General features: G+C 44.2%; 1 protein-coding gene across 1 annotated transcript in view; it reads right to left on the bottom strand.

Moving 5' to 3' along the window:
• EHMT1 (euchromatic histone lysine methyltransferase 1) overlaps window positions 1-19,348 on the bottom strand; it is a 67,804-nt gene that overhangs the window by 38,435 nt on the left and 10,021 nt on the right.

Raw genomic sequence — 19,348 nt, 5'->3', positions numbered from 1 at the left:
TTGGTGATTTTTGGGGCTTGGTTGTTTTCTTGTAGACATGTCAAGATGTTCATGAAACGTCTGCAAGCAAAGAGCCAAGTTCAGAGATCATCCCACAGTTCAACCCCAGCTACAAATAATTATACTCTATTCTTGGAATATTGAGTTGAAATTCTCTGGGTTTATTTGTTTTTTTTAAAGGTGGAAATAATTATGGGACTGTCATAGGAACAAGGATGATTCAGAAGTCCTAGGAATACTAAAATCTGGAGCTGCTACTTAGCACATTTTTTTTTTAGATCAATCTGCAGCATATAAGTCATATCTCATAGGATGGATTGTACGCAGCAACATAAATGTGTTTGCAAATCCATTCTTAAGAAACCCAGACAATATTTAGATGAGGACGTGGGAGTAAAAATATCCAACCCTGAATAAAGCATGACCATTATAAAGGAAGATTATGTCCTCTAAAAATCAGAGTTAAACTCATGGCTTCCAGCACCACTCAACACCAGCATTCCCAGAATATGTTTTGAGAATATACAAAGAACAAATGTTTTTTTAGTTTAGTTTAGTTTAGTTTAGTTTTTTAAAGCCTGGCCAGCCACATCATCAAAAGTGATCCCATTTTGTCTCAGGGGCGATACGGTTTTTAAATAGAACACAATAGAATTCTTTATTGGCCAAGTGTGATTGGACACACAAGGAATTTTGTCTTGGTGCACATAAGTTCCATTAGCTAGAATAGGAATTCAGAGAAGAGAGCTGCAGCAGGACAGGCCTCAAAAAACCTTCCAAACCTCGTTGAAATCAAGCGACCTTCTCTCTGGAGTCAAGACCGAACTTGAGGAACGGGTAGGATTTTAAGCTTGTGAAGTGTCCCTTATCTTATCTCCCCCTCACCCCCCACTTTGAAGATTGTTTTAACCGGTCCATATTCTAACTTCCCTTTGTCCTTGGGCCTTCCAAAACCCTTGGCTGAAGACTTTCTTCTCTTACATCCCAGCAACCCCCCCAAAGAGGCTTTGGGGCAAGCATTCCATTACACACACACACACACATACACCAGCTCTTGCTCCTGTCCACTTCTGCAATGCAAGGAAGACCCTCCGAATGCCAAGCTTAGCCTGGGCTCAAGGCAAGACTAAAGGGAACCCCGCCAGATGGCCGCCTAACCCTTCAACAAAAGGGAGCCCAGCGTTCCTCTGGTTGGCTCTTGGGCCTCTTTCGGCTCTTAAGGAGCATGGCCAACATCTGAAGCTCAACCTTTACAAGCCACCACCACCACCACCCTGCCTTTTTTTTTTTTGCTTCCTTCCGTCTTGCACCTTATGGCTCTTCACCCAAACACCGTGTTTTTCTTCCCTCTTTAGCTCTCTCAGCTGAGCCCCAAAACTCAACAGCCAGAGGTCGAAGTGCCCCCACCCCGTTGGCTCTTTGTCTCGCAAGGAGAAAAGACAGCCCATCCACCAACTGTTTTCGCCAAGTTTTTTGGGTTTTTTAAAGCATTTCAGAAGCACCGCAGGGAGCAATCACCTTGCTTCAGCTCCCAAGGAAACCTTTCCCTCCTTTCTGGATCCAGCCCAAAATGGAAGGTTATGCACACCAAACCAGAACCATGAAGAGCTCAACCCAAGACTCGTAGAGTTTCCCCCCCCCCCCCATGCACGGAAAACCAAATCAGAAGCAAATATGATTATTTTTTCCGCAATGGCCACCCCACCTCTTTCCCCAGCCCCAACGTGCTAGCAGTCCCAGCGATCCTAGCAGGACCTACACCCCCTCCCCGCCCCACTTAAAGGCAAGACTTAAAACTTTCCTGGAGCTCAGACACCTCCATGCCCCAATCTCTCCGCTTCTGATTGGCAGAGAAACCCTATACCCAACCCTCCCAAGCCAAGAGATGTCAGCTTAAGCAGCAGATCCAACAAAAGCCAACAGCCCAGCCGAGGTTGTTTCAGAATAAAAGCCTCGTGTTTTTTTTTTCTTCAATTTCCTCCCCTTTTTCCTGCAGCTGTCTGTCTCCGTTCTCCTGCCTATGGCCGAGTGATTAATAACATTTGGTCGCTAGAGGGGTTGTGGAAAGGTAGCGTATCCAAAGCTGCACCCGCGAGACAGATGACAAGGGCTCCCAAGGCAGGCAGCCTACGCTTCTTGAAGCCAACACTGGTGCGTTTGGGTGGAAGAGGGGCTCCGTTTTAAGTGGGGGGAAAAATGGACTTTATGCTCAACTCTCCCCTGCGGTTTGGAAATGAGGAAATGAGGAGTTCTCTGGACAAAAAGGACCTGGGCGCTCCGCTCGCTTGCAAGCAAATTCTCAGTCCCACCAATCTTTGAAAGCCAAAGCCACCCAAGCAACATGGAAGCCACCAAGCCAGCCGACAGCATCACTGGACGGCATGCTCTGGCTTTGATCTTCTGGTCTTTCATGGGATGAGGAATAGATAGATAGATAGATAGATAGATAGATAGATAGATAGATAGATAGATAGATAGATAGATAGATAGATAGATAGATAGATAGATATAGATATGTATTGCAAGATTGTTAGACGTTTCAGTCTTTTTATCACTCTGGGCAGCCACGTTGGGAAGGGGGCAACCCAAGAGTTTAAAACATCCTCCTAAGCATACTTACCTCAAAGTAAGCCTTAAAGTGAAATAAACGGGACTTACTTCAACGTAAACATGCTTAGGTAAACTAGCATCCTTCAATGCACGGGGTTCCCCCCCTCGAAAGCAGGAAGCAGCCCATTTTTTAGCATTTCTGGTCCCCTAAGAAGATCTATAAGAGCAACAAGAAGAAAACATGGTGAGATGGTTCCACTTCAAAGGCCAAAGGGCTGGCCAGAGAGGGTGTGCAGACGTGCTTCCCTTCCACCCCCCTCCAAAAAAACCACCTACTTTTAAGAAACTAAAGTCCCATCCTGTAGGCCTGCAGACAAACACACACACAAACCCCACAGAATCAGAGCCAAATCATCAGAACAGAACCCCCAGTTTCCTTCCTTCTCTCCTAGGCCTTCCTCCTGTCCAAAGCCAAGTCTTCAGAAGGAAAGTGGAAGAAACCAATGCAACAGAGAGAGAGAGAGAGAGACAGACAGACAGACAGACCAGAAATAGAGAGGAGAGAGAGAGAGAGAGAGAGAGAGATCTGCAGGGTGGAAGGAAACCTATTATCCCCTTGCCCAACTCAAGAACAAGGAGGGAACCAAAGGCCCGAGGAAGCCAGAAGAGAGAGGAGAAAGAAGAAGGGGAGGAGGAGGAGAAGGAGGGGAAAAAGAAGACGAAGAAGTGGAACGTCTGTCAGGGGCTCTTCACCAACTCAAGGAGTCCAGCTTTCCCCCAAGGGCTGCAAGCCTTTGCCAATCTCCCAGGCGAAGAAGAGGCCTCCAAGGCTTCGTTCCTGCTCTGTCATGGTGGGTGGAGGGGAGGAAAGGCGCCTGGCCTTGCTTTTCCATCCCCCAAAATTGCTCTGAATTAGATCATCTCTCTCAACCACCTCCCCCTACTGGCCGGTTCTGAGCATGCTCAGCTCGACGGGGTTCTGCCATTTCATAACTGCATTGTTTACAGGCTCACAACGACCTGCCATCTTTCTTTGACAGGGAAACAGAAGCTGGGGCTTACCACCCCCGGGGAGGGAGGGGGGGAGGCTCTCTACATGGAGGTCTCACCGTCCCTGCCCCTCCCTGCCAAGGTCTCGCTCCTCCAAGGCTAGCAACTTTCCTTGCAACGTCCCGAAAGAAGGAAGGAAGGAGAAGGACCAGTCTAGAAATGCTTAAAGGGAGGGGAAAGGCAAGAAAGAAAGAAAGAAAGAAAGAAAGAAAGAAAGAAAGAAAGAAAGAAAAGAAAAGAAAAGAAAAGAAAAGAAAAGAAAGAAAGAAAAGAAAAAAGAAAGAAAAGAAAAGAAAAGAAAAGAAAGAAAAAGAAAGAAAAAGAAAAAAAAAAGAAAAGAAAGAAAGAAAGAAAGAAAGAAAGAAAGAAAAGAAAGAAGGAAGGAAGGAAGAAGAGAAAGAAAGAAAGAGAGAGAGAGAAAGGAAGGAAAAGGGGAAGGAAGGAAGGAAGGAAGGAAGGAAGGAAGGAAGGAAGGAAGGAAGGAAGGAAGGAAGAAAGAAAGAGAGAAGAGAAAGGAAGGAAAAGGGGAAAAGAAGGAAGGAAGGAAGGAAGGAAGGAAGGAGAAACAGAAAGAAAGAGGGAAAGAGAGAGAGAAGGAGAAGGAAGGAAGGGTCAAGGAAAGAAGGAGGGAAAAGAGAGAGAGAGAGAGAGAGAGAGAGAGAGAAAGGAAGGAAGGAAGGAAGGAAGGAAGGAAGGAAGGAAGGAAGGAAGGAAGGAAGGAAGGAAGGAAAGAGACAGAAAGAGAGGAAGGAAGGAAGGAAGGAGGCGGAAGGGAGGAAGAGAGAAAGTGGATAGGTAGGTAGGTAGGTAGGTAGAGGGAAGGAAAGAAAGAAGGAAAGAAAGAAAGAAAGAAAAGGATGGAAGGGAGAAAGGAAGAAAGAAAGAAAGAAAGAAAAGGATGGAAGGGAGAAAGGAAGAAAGAGAGAAAGAGAGAAAGAAAGAGAATGGGGAAGGAAGGAATGAAGGAAGCAGGGAGAGAAAGAAAGAGGGAAAGAGAGAAAGAGAAAGAGAGAAAGAGAGAGAGAAAGAAAGAAAGAAAGAAAGAGAGTGAGAGAGAGGAAGGAAGGAAGGAAAAGCTTGGAAGGCCCGTGCTCCAAAGCTCTAACTCTAATAGGAAAGAGGAGTTGAAGGGTCCCCCTTGCAAACTCCCAGAGGATGCCAGGTGTTTGTGAGAACCAGTGCAGCCCCCAAATTCCTCCCCACTGCAAAGACTCAATTCTCCCCATACATGACGCTGGAGCTTAGGAAAGGCGAGTGAGGTAAACAGCCAGGAAAGGTGCGGTTTCCTCTCAAAAATGGACTTGCTGAAACCCAGCCTTTTATTTTGGGTTTGGACTTTGTGAAGAGCAAAACTATAGACCCCCCCCTTACCTGGTAGAAAGACACCCCAAGAATATCCTTCGTGTCACGACACCCCTCCCCTCCCCTCCCCAGTCTCTTAGGTCAGATCCTTTCCTTCCCCCCAGGCAAAAATGGGCAGATTCCTTCCGCCCAAGAAAGAAGAAACTTTTAGGTTACAATCAGCCAAATCTGTTGTTTCCTTTTATGCGTCTGTTTGGGAAAAGCAGAAACTTGTTTGCAAGTAGGAAAAAACAAAACTAAAAAAAACAAAAACCCCTCAAAGGCAGATAATTTCCAGTGCACAAAAACGGAAGACCTGTTTACCTCTTTCTTTTTCTCTTCTTTTATCCCATCACGTTAGCTTCTACTTTGCAATTCACGCCATGTTTTGGGCGCACTGGAATTCCTTCCCCTTTTCGTGAGCAGTTTCAAGGCGAACACATCAAGGACACCTACATCCATGGCTACAAGTGGCTCACAGATGTCAGAAGAAGACATCCATCTCACTGGGGAGCCGAAGGGAGAAAATTGGGGATATTCTGAGCGCGGGAAAGTCCAGGTGACTTTGACCTGAGAAGCTGCGCTTCTTGATGTATAGCGTCACTCAAGAATGGTTGCAGGAATCGGGTACGCCTAGTTTGATGCAGTTTGCAAAAGACTCCTGTGCGTCCCTAGGACTGCAAGGCCATCCAACCGGTGAGTCCCAGAGGAGATCCACCCTGGCTGCTCTTTAGAAGGCCAGATCCTGAAGAGGGATCTCAAAGGCTTTGGCCACCTCGTGAGAAGGGAGGGAGGACTCCCTGGAGAAGAGGAGCCCAATGCTGGGAACGATGGAGGACCAAGGAAGGAGGAGGGGACGGCAGAGAAGGAGCAGCCTGGATGGAGTCTCTCGGCATTCCTGCCTACCATGAATCTTGCATCAATCTTTAAGCTATTCCTAGTCGCAAGCGATTCGCTAACTATGACTTGTCCTTCATCTGGGGTCCTTGAGGAGGGGCACGGGAGAAAATGATTCTGAATTAGCTCTCCCATCATCTGAACGAACCAGATTAGGAGCCAGAGTTTTTTTTAGAAGAGGTCATTTCATCCCTTCCGTTTTATGGATTTCAAAAAAGAGAAAATGATGTGCAAAGTTGTAGTGCCTGTTTTCTATCATCCTGGTTGACGGGAAAGAGACATTTTCATTCTGAGGCTAGTCAGAATTATCAGGCGTTGGGCAAGGTGAGAGAAGTTTCCGTGATTTACAAGCCACATCAAGGAGAGGTTATCAGAGTCTGAGAAATGTATGCTGATTTCTCTACGGTTAAAGTGACAATAAAATTATTCTACTCCTATTCCTATTCCATCTCTATTCTATTCTATTCTTATTCTACTCAACTCTACTCTACTCTATTCTACTCTACATCAAGGAGAGAAGCAACCTAGAACTAAGGAGGAATTTCCTGACAGTCAGAACAATCAACCAGTGGAACTCCTTGCCTCTGGAAGTGGTGGGCGCTCTATCACTGAAGAGTTTTAAGAAGGGACTGGACAGCCATTTGTCTGAAATGATAGAGGGTCTCCTGCTTGAGCAGGGGGGTGGACTAAAAGACCTCCAAGGTCCCTTCCAGCTCTATTTTGAATTGAATGGTGTCCATTCAACCACCTCAATGGAGAAGAAGAATTAAACTGCATCAGCAAAAGGATCTCTGATATTCTCTCCCCAACCACTTAATCATTCCCTGGAGAGCCACTAAAAGGCAAATTAAAAGGAAGGAAAAAAAGGTGGGGGGTGGGTGGGCGCCGAAGGCTTCAGTTCCAAGAAAATATCACAGGCATTTTGCTGAATTTTTGATAAAACCACTTTAAGCTATGCTTTTAACAGACATGGGGATATTTCCAAGCCTCCTGATCAGGCCCTAGAAATTGCAAAAGTCTTTTAGTTTAAGCGAGCAACAGCCAAGCCACCGTAAGTCGCTGTTTCCAAAAGGAAGCCTAGGAAACGAGGAGTGTGATAGCCCACTGGTTCCCCAAGGATGCACCTCCACCCCCTAACCTACTTTCCAGCTCCGTTCTCCTGTGCAGGGCAACCAAAGAAGACCCAGCCAATCAGCTGGGACTCAATGGGAGGCAGAGAAGAAATGGGGCTGGCGGGGCCAGTCACAGGGGGGATGTGCTGGTTCTCCGAACTACCCAAAATTTCCGCTACCAGTTCTCCAGAACCGGTCAGAACCTGCTGAATACTCTGCCCCTCATCCCTCACCAATGAAAGAACCACAAAAGGTTAAGCAAACAAGACGGTAGGCCAAGGTGGTCTTTCTGGCATGGCAAAAAACAACAACAACAACAACAATGGAAAAACAGCCTCTATTGTTCTCCTAAACCTCAGGAGTTTAAGGCACCATCTCAGGGAAGGAAATCAGTTTATGTTCTAAACTCACACTGGAACTTTATGAGGAGGCGAGCCAAGGGCAGGTAAGGAGACAGCGTACCTGTCTCAAAGAGGCTTTCTCCAAAGCAATTTCAAATCTCCGCACTACAATTTATTCCTGGATCCAGGAATCTCCCCCCATCTCACTCTGCAAAGCAACTCTGGGCAGCTTACAATAAAAATAATAAATATTAAAATATTAGCAACAGTAGGTATAGAACTTCAAAATAACAGGAGCTGGAATCTAAGGCAAGATGGAGACCGCTGTAGATACAAACTAAAAAAAAACAACCCGGACAAGAACACTACTTTGGTGGCCTCATTGCTCTGAATCCACCAGCCACCTCCGACTTAGAGCCACCCCGTTAACACCACAGCAGATCCACGTTGCCACAATTCAAAGACTACACTGCCCATGAGGCCGAGAGGAGCTAGACTCCAAGGCAAGATGGATTTAAGCTTTTAGAATAGAATAACAGAGTTGGAAGGGGCCTTGGAGGTCTTCTAGTCCAACCCCCTGCTCAGGCAGGAAACTCTCTATCATTTCAGACAAGTGGCTGTCCGGTCTCTTCTTGAAAGCCTCCAGTGATGGAGCCCCCACCACTTCTGGAGGCAAGTGGTTCCACTGGTTAATTGTTCTCAGTGTCAGGAAATTCCTCCTTACTTCTAAGTTTGGATATGGAAAGCACAGTCAACCCTTGAAATTTAATTTACAACGTTAGAACAGGGGGAGTTTGTTTCACCAGGAACTCTGAAAATATGACTCAGTCCACCAGGCTGTTGACCTTTCCTTGCTACCAAAGCTCCCCCCCCAAAGGACAAAGTTTTGGGGAACACAGTTGAGGGAAAGGACGATTGCGCTGAAAGCCTTGCAAGATTCAGGATTGCGATCCTCGGGAACACCGCTCTGCCTCAATCCTCAAGTTGGGTTGTCAACTCTGCACCAGAGGGCCTTCCACATCTGTTACCCAGCACACAGGACAAAGGCTGTTTGTACCAGCAAAGCTTGCTTCCTTCCTGGTTATGAGCAGTGGGCTGAATTCCAGAATTTCCCCGATTCCCTCCACTCGTCGAAGGAAGAATAGGAGCGTCATCGGCTCAAATCCTAGATCTTAAAGCAGAACCAGCAGGAAATTGCAATGGTCTAAGGGGACAAAGAGATGGATGGGTGAGAAGAGTACACCGTTGCACGTGCTTACAACGAATACAGCTCAGCAACAGAAAGATCTATTCTTGCTCTTTTCTGATCAACCCCTTACATGAAGAATGACATTGGCTGCATTCAGACGCTCTGCAACTCCTTAAATGTGGTTTGGGAAGAAGCCTCATTCTTATCAACCCTTCATGAGAAGCTCGAAGCGCGTTTATGATGTGGCAACATTACTGCTTTGCAGCTTGAACCAGGGAAGAAAGGGGAGATGAAATGTAGACTCCAGACATCAAGAATACGAGCCGTGAGAGACAAGGACACTTCAGCAGGTGTTTGCCAAAGACGAAGACTTTTTTCTCAAAACAATACAATGACACTCGATTGGACTGTGTGACCTGCACTAATGGGGGAGGGAGAGTTCTATTCTTTAATTATGTGAGTTTGTGCGGGAAGAAGCTAGAGCTGGTTTTGCCCTTTCATCAGGAAATGATGCACTCAATAAAGTTTTGCATTCAGGGATTGGAACGTCTCAACCATGCTTGCTTTGGTTGGGTTCATCAGTTGGAACATTGACACTTAACTTCCACTTTCTTCCTTTAGAGATGACTTACTGTAGCACCTTCAGTGTCTATGAAGATTCTCAGTCATCCAGGTCATGGTTGTCCCCAAAGGTGCTTTTTCCAAAGGCAACTGGAGTTTGTTTCCCATCCAAGACACTTCATCAGTTTGGTAGCACCTTTAGCTTTGGGGTGACATCCTATACAACGCAAAGTGTGAGTAGCCTTTGCCGTGGGCAAGGAAGAGCTTTGCAGAGCTCTCCAGCGGGCCTTCACTGAGGATTAGCAAAAATGCAGAAGATCCTCCCTGAACTCATAGTCTTGACTTGCTCAACCGGTCTACATACTGTATTTCCCCAAAAATATTAAATTTTGCTCCAAAAGATGCATTAGGGCTTATTTTCAAATGATGTCTTATTTGGGGGAAATAGAGTACTAAATGCATCTGTCTGGATGACTATTTTAACTGGGGCTTATTTTGGGATAGGGCTTATATTATGAGCATCCTGAAAAATCATGCTAGGGCTTATTTTCCGGTTGGGTCTTATTTTCAGGGAAATACAGTATTTGGGTATCAAAAGTCATATCCAATCTGATGCTGAAGAACAACCAAAGTTTTGCGTCAACATGATAAGACAGAAGTACAAAGGGAAGACCTTCAAGACTCAAAAGTAGAAAAGGTTCCATCACGGATCAATGAAATTGTGGAACAACACTGCACGGCTGACTAAAATATATTCATTTATTTTATCTTCACCATGAAGCGCTGTTCAAAGTGATTTCCACCACCTCGCTAACTCTCACCCAATCTATTTCATCAATGTTTTCAAACTCAAGTCATCAACAAGTAGGGAAAAAATCAGAGATTTATTCCTAGATTTTATCTGATATTTATTACTTTATTCTAGAATTTTAAAGTGGATAGGCCTTGAGTGTTTTTATTTGTTCTGCTCTGTGGTCTTTGGCTGTAATCAACTTGATTCGATTATGCCTAGTCTGTTCTTTTTAGGGTTACCTCTATTTTTGCTGCAACCAGTAATACTGTAAGCCGCCCAGAGTTGTTTTGATACGAGACAGGCGACAAATAAATTTAATAAATCAATCAATAAAATTAACAGACAAAAAAAGGAATGAGGCTATCTCCTTGGACTTGGACAAGAGAAGCTTTCTCTTTCTAGGAAGAACATCGCTTCTTTGTTTAAAGAATGTGTTCTCCAAGTTGTCATGAAAACTTTTCCTCTTTGCTTAATTCTCTCCAAATGACATTTGAAATTCTTGGGGGAATTTTTTTTTTTTTTTTTTGTCCTGTTCTTAGGAAGAACAAAACCTTCTTTTACCTAAAAAGAAGAAGGCTATTACTTCCGTCAGGGTTTTGCTGAATTACATGTAACTGAGCTAATTTTAATTGCCTTGAGGATAAATGGAACTGTACAGCCTTATCATGATTCTCAACTGTATAAGCTAACCCGCGTCTTGTGAAGACAGAGAGCTCTCAAAGGGAAAAAAAAAGTCTAAAGTTTTTCAGGTTAGATGAAAAATATTTCGCTTTATATCCCTAATGCCAATCCAAGACACAACATTTATAGGGGAGATCAAAACGTAGCAAGATTGGCAGCCCCTGTAAATATCCACACACAAATAAAGGAAATATGGGCTGAATCAAAAAACCATTTGAACATATTCACACCCCATTACAGAATTCAATCTGAATAGAGCTGGAAGGGACCTTGGAGGTCTTCTAGTCCAACCCCCTGCTCAAGCAGGAGACCCTATCCCATTCCAGAGAGGTTACTGCCTAGTCTCTTCTTAAAAGCCCCCAGTGATGGAGCCTCCACCACTTCTGGTGGCAAGCAGTTCCACTGGTTAATTGTTCCCACTTTTAGGAAGATTCTCCTTCATTCTAGGTTGCTTCTCTCCTTGGTTAGTTTCCATCCGTTGCTTCTTGTCCTGCCTTGAAAAGCAATTCCCCCCCATTTGGGGCAACCCTGTAAATACTGGAAGGCTGCTATCATGCCACCCCTAGTCCTTCTTTTCTCTCATACCCAGTTTTTCTGCATCCGTTCTTCCTATGTGTTCGTCTCCAGGACTTTAATCAATCCTAGAGACTGAAACATATGCAGCAATACACAACTACACAACTAAAACCTATGAAGAAATACATAACTGCATTCCCAGCTCCTTGATTGGCCCACCATGAATTCAAATCCGACGGCCCCTCAGCAACCATCAAGCAAAACCAGCTTCATTTCTACAGTGGCAGCTGCGACCGTATGAATAAATATCTTGCTTGGGAAGAAAAGGAGGGAGGGAGAGAGATTGTGTTCTGAATCACGCATAAGGCTTTTTTTACATTCACGAACGTGTTTCAGGTAGGCCGGCGGTTGAGATCAATCTCGCCCTTCGGTCCCTGGGGGTTGAGTTCCCCCTGCCTCTCATCCCTGGCAAAAGTAGAAAAGAATTGGAGGTGGTTGGGAAGATGGTGGCCATGTTGTTGTGGTGAAGATGGGATAAGATGTCTGCCACCGTGCAGCGTGCCTTCTGCAGCTGCTGCAGGTGTTCTGCTTCTCCTCCTTTCTTCTCCAGCATCTTCTGGGCTCTCCGTCTGGCAATACTGGCACACACCAGGGGCTGAGGATCCAGCTGCTTTTGGGGTCCAAAATACTCTTATTCACAACTGTCTCCATGACCATCAGCTGACTCTTGGGTTTTAAAGGCAGACCTTGTCCAAAGACGGGGTCCACAGAAGAATCGCCAGATTAAGGAGGGTGAATCAGATGTTCCCAGATCTCCACAAAGAGATTTTCCTAATAACAGAGGCACGGAAGGGAAATGGAGCTGCTAAGGGGGTGAAGAACTGGCAGGCGATAAACCAATCTACCTTAATATAGAGACACTTATATTTAAGGAAGAACAAAACAGCTTGATCGAATTTAAGTCCCCAAATCCTCACCGACCTGTCTTCCTAAAGGCAACCATCAGTGAATGTTGGACAGCGCAATTTATTTTGAAGACGAGATAATAAAAAGCATCAAGAACACCACTTGGTTGGTTGGTTGGTCTCTAAATTTATCAAATCTCTTGCAAGCATTCCCAACTCTCACTAAACTCCCCGATCTAAAAGGATCCCCCCTTTCATTCTACTGCCAGATCTTTTATCCATTTCGATCTGGATGGAAAGTCACACGGGGGGGAGGGGGGGTCTGGGGGAAGTGTGGCCCAACAGGTTTTGAGTCGCTGAAGTTGCCAATTTTCCCCATCGGGGCCAAGTTTTCAAAACATTGACAAAAGGAGGAAAAGTTTAGATGAATGAAATTAACACCAACACACCAGACCCCTTCCTGACAGTTCTCCTCCTACTTCAGAAATGATTCTTGCTGGGAATGACCTCATCAGGAAGAGACTTTTAGTTGCAAGATTGACGTCAGGACAAAAAAGGAGAGAAATTTCACTCGGCGGATCTTCTCTACAGATGGAGACTTTCTTCCAAAATATTAATCCTTCAAATTGGGATCAATATTGGTCTATTTGACTTCCCCGTGTGCGAAATTAGCCACAAACCCAGAGCAGGCTGCAAAACCAAGTCAAGTCAAGAAAGATTTTAGGTGCAAGAAGGCTTGAATTCCCCAAAAGAAGAGATGTGTTTGTTAAAAAGCTACCGTGGGATTGCTCCACTCTCTGCCAGCCTAAAACGCCCAACAGCATCCAGCCAGCAGCCACCATGGACATTTCTGCTCTTCACACACCTTCTTACCACAATCCTCTCAAACCCAAGACACCTTCAAGGGTCCAAGGGCTGCTTTCTTCTGGACAGGCCCCCTCAATCCCAACAAAACACCAGGCATTTTCCTGCCCCCACCTTTGCATTTCTGGAACAGATTAATTTTCCCTACTTTGCATGACAAACAAACAAACAAACAAACAAAAAGGATATCACATCAATAAACCAAAGGGAGGAAGGAGGTGGGAAAACGGGCTGCATACTGCATTCCTCTCCCCAGCCAGCAGTTTGGGTGTGAAAGCTAAGTCAAGTTCTTGCAAAATGGAGCCGAGATCCATGGGCGAAGCGCAATCCGGCGCAAAGCCCAACCAGCCACGTCCGTTCCCTTTGGTGGTGAATCCCCTGCCCCAAAATTCAGGCCGACAGGTTTCCAAGTCTGAAGAGACAAGCCAGGGAGCTTGTCCTCTCCACCCCTTGCAAAGAAAGCCCAGGCCAGCTTTGGCAAGGAAGCTCCAGAGTCCTTTCCTGAAGCCTCTCGACCCAATCCAGAAGGGGACAGGCAGCTCAGCCTACCTCTGGTCCTGTCTTGAAAGGCCCCTTAAGTCCTCCCTTCACATCACCATCTCCCTCTATGGGTGCAGTTTGTCAACTCGAGCATGCTCACTGCTGGCTCCTCTTCAGCCATTTCGGAGGTTTAATGAAACGTAAGCACAAGGAAGCGTCATTAGCTGGAAGAGCAGGGGATTCAACCCACCTCTCTCTCCACTGGCATCTCTCCATTCCAGGAGAGAAAGTCTGGCCACAAGGCCCAAGGCAACAGGCAACGTTTCTGCTCAGGAAGGAGAGACAGAGAGAGAGAGACAGATAGAGAGAAAGCTGACCTCAAAATGCAAAAAAATAAAAAATACAAAGAGAGTGCCACTACAGTTGGGTGGGAAGAGACCCAGAAGCCTTCCCCACCACCCCAGGATTGGTTGGGGTTTTTCTTTCCAAAGCCACATTTCCCTTCTCCAACCTTCTCGTTTCCCCAGATGGCATTCATCGAACGAACGTGCCGGTGGTATTTAAAGAGCCAGGTGCCATGGGGTTTTTCCCCCCTCCGTGTCACAGGAGACCTAAACAGCGAATCAATTCACCCTCCCTGGCCAAACAAGCCCTCTCCAATTCCATGGATGGGCTCTGCCTGAAGAGAAACAGAAAGCTGGCCGCAGGTCCTCGGCACAAAGCACACACAAAATTATTTACGCAGATAGGTGGGCAGGCAGGCAGCACACAAACTGCCGTAGACTCTTCCATTTCATTTGGCTGGCCTCCTTTCCAGCGGTGGGGTTTTTCCAACCCTGTCCCTTCTTCGCTTCTGATTTGCGTGGTTCTGAGAAGACTGGCAGCAAACTCCAGGAGAATTTCCATGAGCAAGTGTGTCCCCTTGCAACAAAATGTTGGGTCGGGTTTTCCAGGTCCAGTTTATCTGGATTCAAGAGGAAGAATTTTAGGTCTGCAAAATCCTTTTCTGACTTCAGGTGTGTTTTTGGAATTTCCTTTGGCTTTGCAAAGTTCTTCAGGCATTGACGTTTATCCAGAAAACTCTGGGTTGGTTGGGATTCCCCCCCCACCCCCCCCGCTTCTATAAATTTAGTTCCATGATATTCCCTTTTATTAGACCTCAGCACATTTTTATTTGGGAAATTGATCTCCCACATATAATTCAAAGGAATTCTGAATAAGCTGAGTCTTCGTGAGAACATAGTATCTACAGTCAAACAAGGTTAAAAAATGAGACCCACACAACCCCTTATTAAAACTCTGGAGTTTCCAAATGAAAACAGTGCATCTACCTTACAATTTTTCAGTTTTCTTTACAATTATTTAAAAAAGGTCCACGTAATAAGAAAGCTTTTCAAGGGCAGGCAAACCCCTTTATTTGCTTTATCAAAATAATAGGCATATAGAATCAGGACAAATTTTCTTGACTTTTAGCTTCGCCCCAAGACATTTCAACTTCTATTTCTCTATGGAACCAAAACGATCAAACCTCTAAATGTAAGTTTGGGCACCACCAAAGAGCTATTATTACATCCATTGCCATAAAAGTTGCAAAGCCTATTAGGGAGGCGTTAGGAGAGAAAACAGAATTGGGATCTTTACGCAAGTGGTGGTAAGTTTAGGTGAAATTTAATAAACAAATAAACAAACTTTGGAAAAAAGTTTGAACGGGAAGTAATTTTTGGGGTGGAAGAGGGAGTTATTCTTCTGGAACCAACTAAAGGCCTAGCCCCTGATTTCCAAGAAAGACCAACCAGATGTTTTTTAGGGAACTTAGCCCTAGAACTCCATCCCAACAGCTGTTCAAAGGGTCCATTTACACATCATGCTGGAGGTGATAATGAATACACTTCTTAGAACAAGTCAACTAGTTCAGTACATTGTTGAATCTCAATGAAGATTCTTGGAGACCTCATCTCTTACATTCTTCCTGCGCCAACTCAGGAAGCTCAAACTGCCCAAGGAGCTGCTGATTCAAGTCTACAGAGGAATGACTGAGTCTGTCATCTGCACCTCTATAACGGTCTAGTTTGGCTCTGCAACCCAACAAGACAGACATAGACTTCAGAGAATAATTAAGGCTGCAGAAAAAACAATTACTACCCACCTGCCTTCCATCAAGGACCTGTATACTGCATGAGTCACAAAGAGGGCTTTAAAAGTATCTACAGACCCCTCACATCTCGGACATAAACTGTTTCAACTCCTACCCTCAAAACGACGCTATAGAGCCCTGCACACCAGAACGAGACACAAGGGGAGTTTTTTTTCCCAAATGCCATTACTCTGCTAAATGAATAATTCCCTCAACATTGTCAAACGATTTACTAAGTCTGCATTACTATTATTCTTCTCATCCTTCCTAGTACCTATCTCTTCCCACTTATGACTATAACCGTGTTGCTTTACAATTTATATTATTTGTTTTCCTAGTATGTGTTGTATCTTATGATTCTTGATGAATGTATTCTATTTTTTCTTATATACACTGAGAGCATATGCACCGAAGACAAATTCTTAGTGTGTCCAATCACACCTGCCCAATAAAGATCTCTATTCTATCATATTTGCAAGAGACGTGTCCTGCTAGGAAAAGACATTGATTCTTCTTCAACAAACCTGTGTCTTTGTGTCCTTCATTTTTGGATCATTAAGCATGTTGCTACCAATTCCGAAAGTTAATTTTCTGGGATCCCAAATTTACTCTCTTTTTTCCCCCCTTTGCAGAGGCTGTTTTTCAGCACAGTGGCTGCTCTCAGGAACAAGTTTCATATTTTAATTAGGACATTTAACAATTGCAGACTTGAGCAAAAACTTGCTGCTGTTTTTTCTTCAGCAGCTATGCCGCCTTAAAAGCAAAGCGGAAGTGATTTACATGAGAATTAGTATTCCGCCTGCATTGAATCACCTTCATGCAAACAATTCAAACATAAGACCTTTAAAATCTACAGTTGGCTTTGTTTTCTTTGTTTTCTTTTTTTGCTCTGTTGTGTTTCTGCACGATACACACTTTTTGTGAAAATTGAGCTGTTTTCCCAACAATCGAGGAAATTTCTTTAAATAATCATACACCTTAGTCAAAAGAGATATTGTGAGATAAACAAGGAGTGGCATATTCAAAGACAGAATGTGCCAGGCAGTAATAACCTAGAAATATAGGTCACAGATAATAGCAATAACTATCCCTTAAAAAAAATGTAGCTGGACTCCATCTTCCTTTCAGTAAAATAGAATATGGCACTCAAAATAGAAATGGAACGACTTCAAACTCCTAGGCTAGGCCAAAGAATTTAAAATTGTGAAATTGTTTTCAACCTCTTGAAAGAGATCCTGTTTTGGATTCATGAAGAGGAGAATGGAGCAGGTCGAGATCCAACTGGCTGGTAGACATGCCTAATACCTGGGACTTGCAATTCTACAGAATTGCAGTGAAGAATTATGAAGATAATCAGAAATAAGTTCTTGGTACCAAAGGATCACAAGCTCGGTTCCATGTTAATGCTCAAAACATGTTGATTTTTGTAGGTCTTTCTTTCTAAAGACTTTGGCTGTGGCGTTAGGTTTTGGGTCTCGGGATTTGAGTAATACAAAATTCTACGTTTGCTTTTAAAAAAATCTAGGCCATCAGGTTCTTTCTGGACAGCCAAGGCAGTTTATCAAAGTGACTAAGAAACTTCAGTCAAATGCTGCAGCTTTTAAGAAATGAACTTCTTCGTCCTTATCTCAAAGGTGCTTTCTCGAAACTGGACTGTTTTATTCCTTGAAGAAGGAGAAGGCGACATTTGCTTCTCATCCAAGAAGCTTCATCGGTTCTGACAGGATGGTTGGGGGGAAGGATGAATGGAAGACCTAAATCCTTCCATCTCCTAACCATCCAGTCAGAAATTGGTGAAGCTCCTCCTCCTTCTTCTTTTCTTCTTCTTCTTCTCCTCCTCCTTTCTCTTCCTCCTCCTCCTCTTCTTCCTCTTCTTGTTCCTTCTCAAGGAAAAAACAGTCCACTTGCCTTTCAAAAAAGCACCTTTGACACAACTATGATGATGGATGACAGAGAATCTCCACAGATGTTGGCCTTCCAGAGCTGCCTTTGAGATCCAGAAATGGTTCTTCAAGACCAAGATTGTATCATGCTACTGCAGAAGACGTCAGGACGAAGTTAAATGCCCAGTGGTAGGCCAACATCACCGTTTCCCCTCCACCTCACCCAACAGTCACATGTTTTAGTAGAAGACGGCTAGTGACATGTGCTGCTCCTCTATGACCTTCTTGTTAGCAAGGCCAGGCTAAAAATGGGAACTGTTTTTCCTCCTCTTGCTAGTTGCAAACAGGGACAAATGTCTTGAAGAGACATTTGTGCTCGCAACGCTGAGAACTCAACCCATCCCATAATGAAAAGCGAGGAAGGCGCTGACATCTCTTGGCGGTGGTGGGAGAGGCTGGTAGAGACTCAGCAAGAATATTTACTAAAGGTCGGTAAACCAAGGGTGGTTTTTATGGAGAGCAGCTTGGTTGGAAACGCCAAGAGTTATTTGTCACTTTTCCCAACACTCAAGCGAATTAAAGACTTGTGACGTTCTTCTTAGGAAAAAATATCCTGTGTCATCATGTAATTACATCCATCCCGTTCCAAACTGGACCCCAAAGTCCAGACAAGGAACAATGGATGGAAACTGAACAAGGAGAGATTCAACCTAGAAATAAGGAGAAATGTTCTCACAGGGAGAACAATCAACCCATGGAACAGAAGTTGCCTTTGGAAGTTGTGGGAGCTTCACCGCTTGAGACTTTCAAGAAGAGACTGGACTGCCCTGTCAGAAATTGTGTAGGGTCTCCTGCTTGGGCGGGGGGGGGGGGTGGACTAGATGATCTACAAGGTCCCTTCCAACTCTGTTAATCTGTATCTGTAAACAACAGGACAAAATTCACCTAAACTGCTTTGTTTAGCGACAGAAATCTTGGGCTCAGCTATAGTCATAAGTCAAGAACTGCCAATATTTTTAATCCAGTCTCGATGTAGCTCAAACATGCTGTCTTACAACTTGGTAACGCACAACAAAGTGGGCAGTTGATTGTATTCCCAAAGATATCGAAATATAAATGCCTTTGGTTTTTGGCAGCAATATCCCTTCTGAAATCAATTAGAATTATGCCTTATGGTTTTTCCGGCAACTTAAAAGATTCACTTGATTTAAACCAGATCTCCAGAAAGCCCTTTTCCCCCCCAATATGCATGCCGTCAAAGCAAAAATACTTTCCATTTTCATCCCACACCCCCTTCTCCAAAAACTATGATTCTGATCATCAGGGCCAATCATGACACCAACATGAAACCAAGATGCATGTAATGCTTTAGAAGCAACTCGATGCCCCCACTCAGACCACTGGTTCTATCAATAGGTGTTGTCTGTCTAAAATGATTGATATTTTTTTAAAAAAATGAACAAAACATACCAAGTATTATTTTATAGGCTAAACGATACATAACACATTTGTCATTTGAAAATCAACACTGCCTATATGAGATTAGGTACTGCAGAGTTTTTAATCCTCTTCCCAGTTTTCCCTTTTTCTGGAAAAGGAACCCATTTTTGCTTCATGGATTAAAAACCATCAGAATGTGACACATACACACCCCAAAAATTATCTTGACAACTCTCTCCTAATAACCTTACCTGGTGAGCAGACGCCATGTTAGAAACCTGGAAAGCATTTTACTTAGGACTGTTTTTAAGAGAGAACTGAAACTGACAGAGAGAACCCCTTTTCTCCTAACTTTCCAGAAACTTCCCATTTTCCAGGAAATAACTGGGGAGAAAGAAGGTTCAGTTAAAAAAACAAAAAAACCAGAAAGCTGATTTCCCCTCCTCCCTCCCCCCTATTTTCCTGCAATCCTTTTGGTCCATGTTCTACCCCACCCAATCCTGCCATCTCTAACTCTCCAATTCTGGAAGGGGGAAGAGAAAAAAAAGAATAATTCAAGACAGAAATATTACAATCATGTTCATCTCTTTTCTTACTGCATTAATATTATC

Source organism: Notechis scutatus, chromosome 15 (genome assembly GCF_049901735.1).
Source record: "Notechis scutatus isolate UNSWTSFEM ecotype Mainland chromosome 15, rNotScu1.2, whole genome shotgun sequence".
In the NCBI taxonomy this organism is placed as follows: Eukaryota; Metazoa; Chordata; class Lepidosauria; order Squamata; family Elapidae; genus Notechis; species Notechis scutatus.
This window is presented reverse-complemented; position numbering and strand designations above follow the sequence as displayed.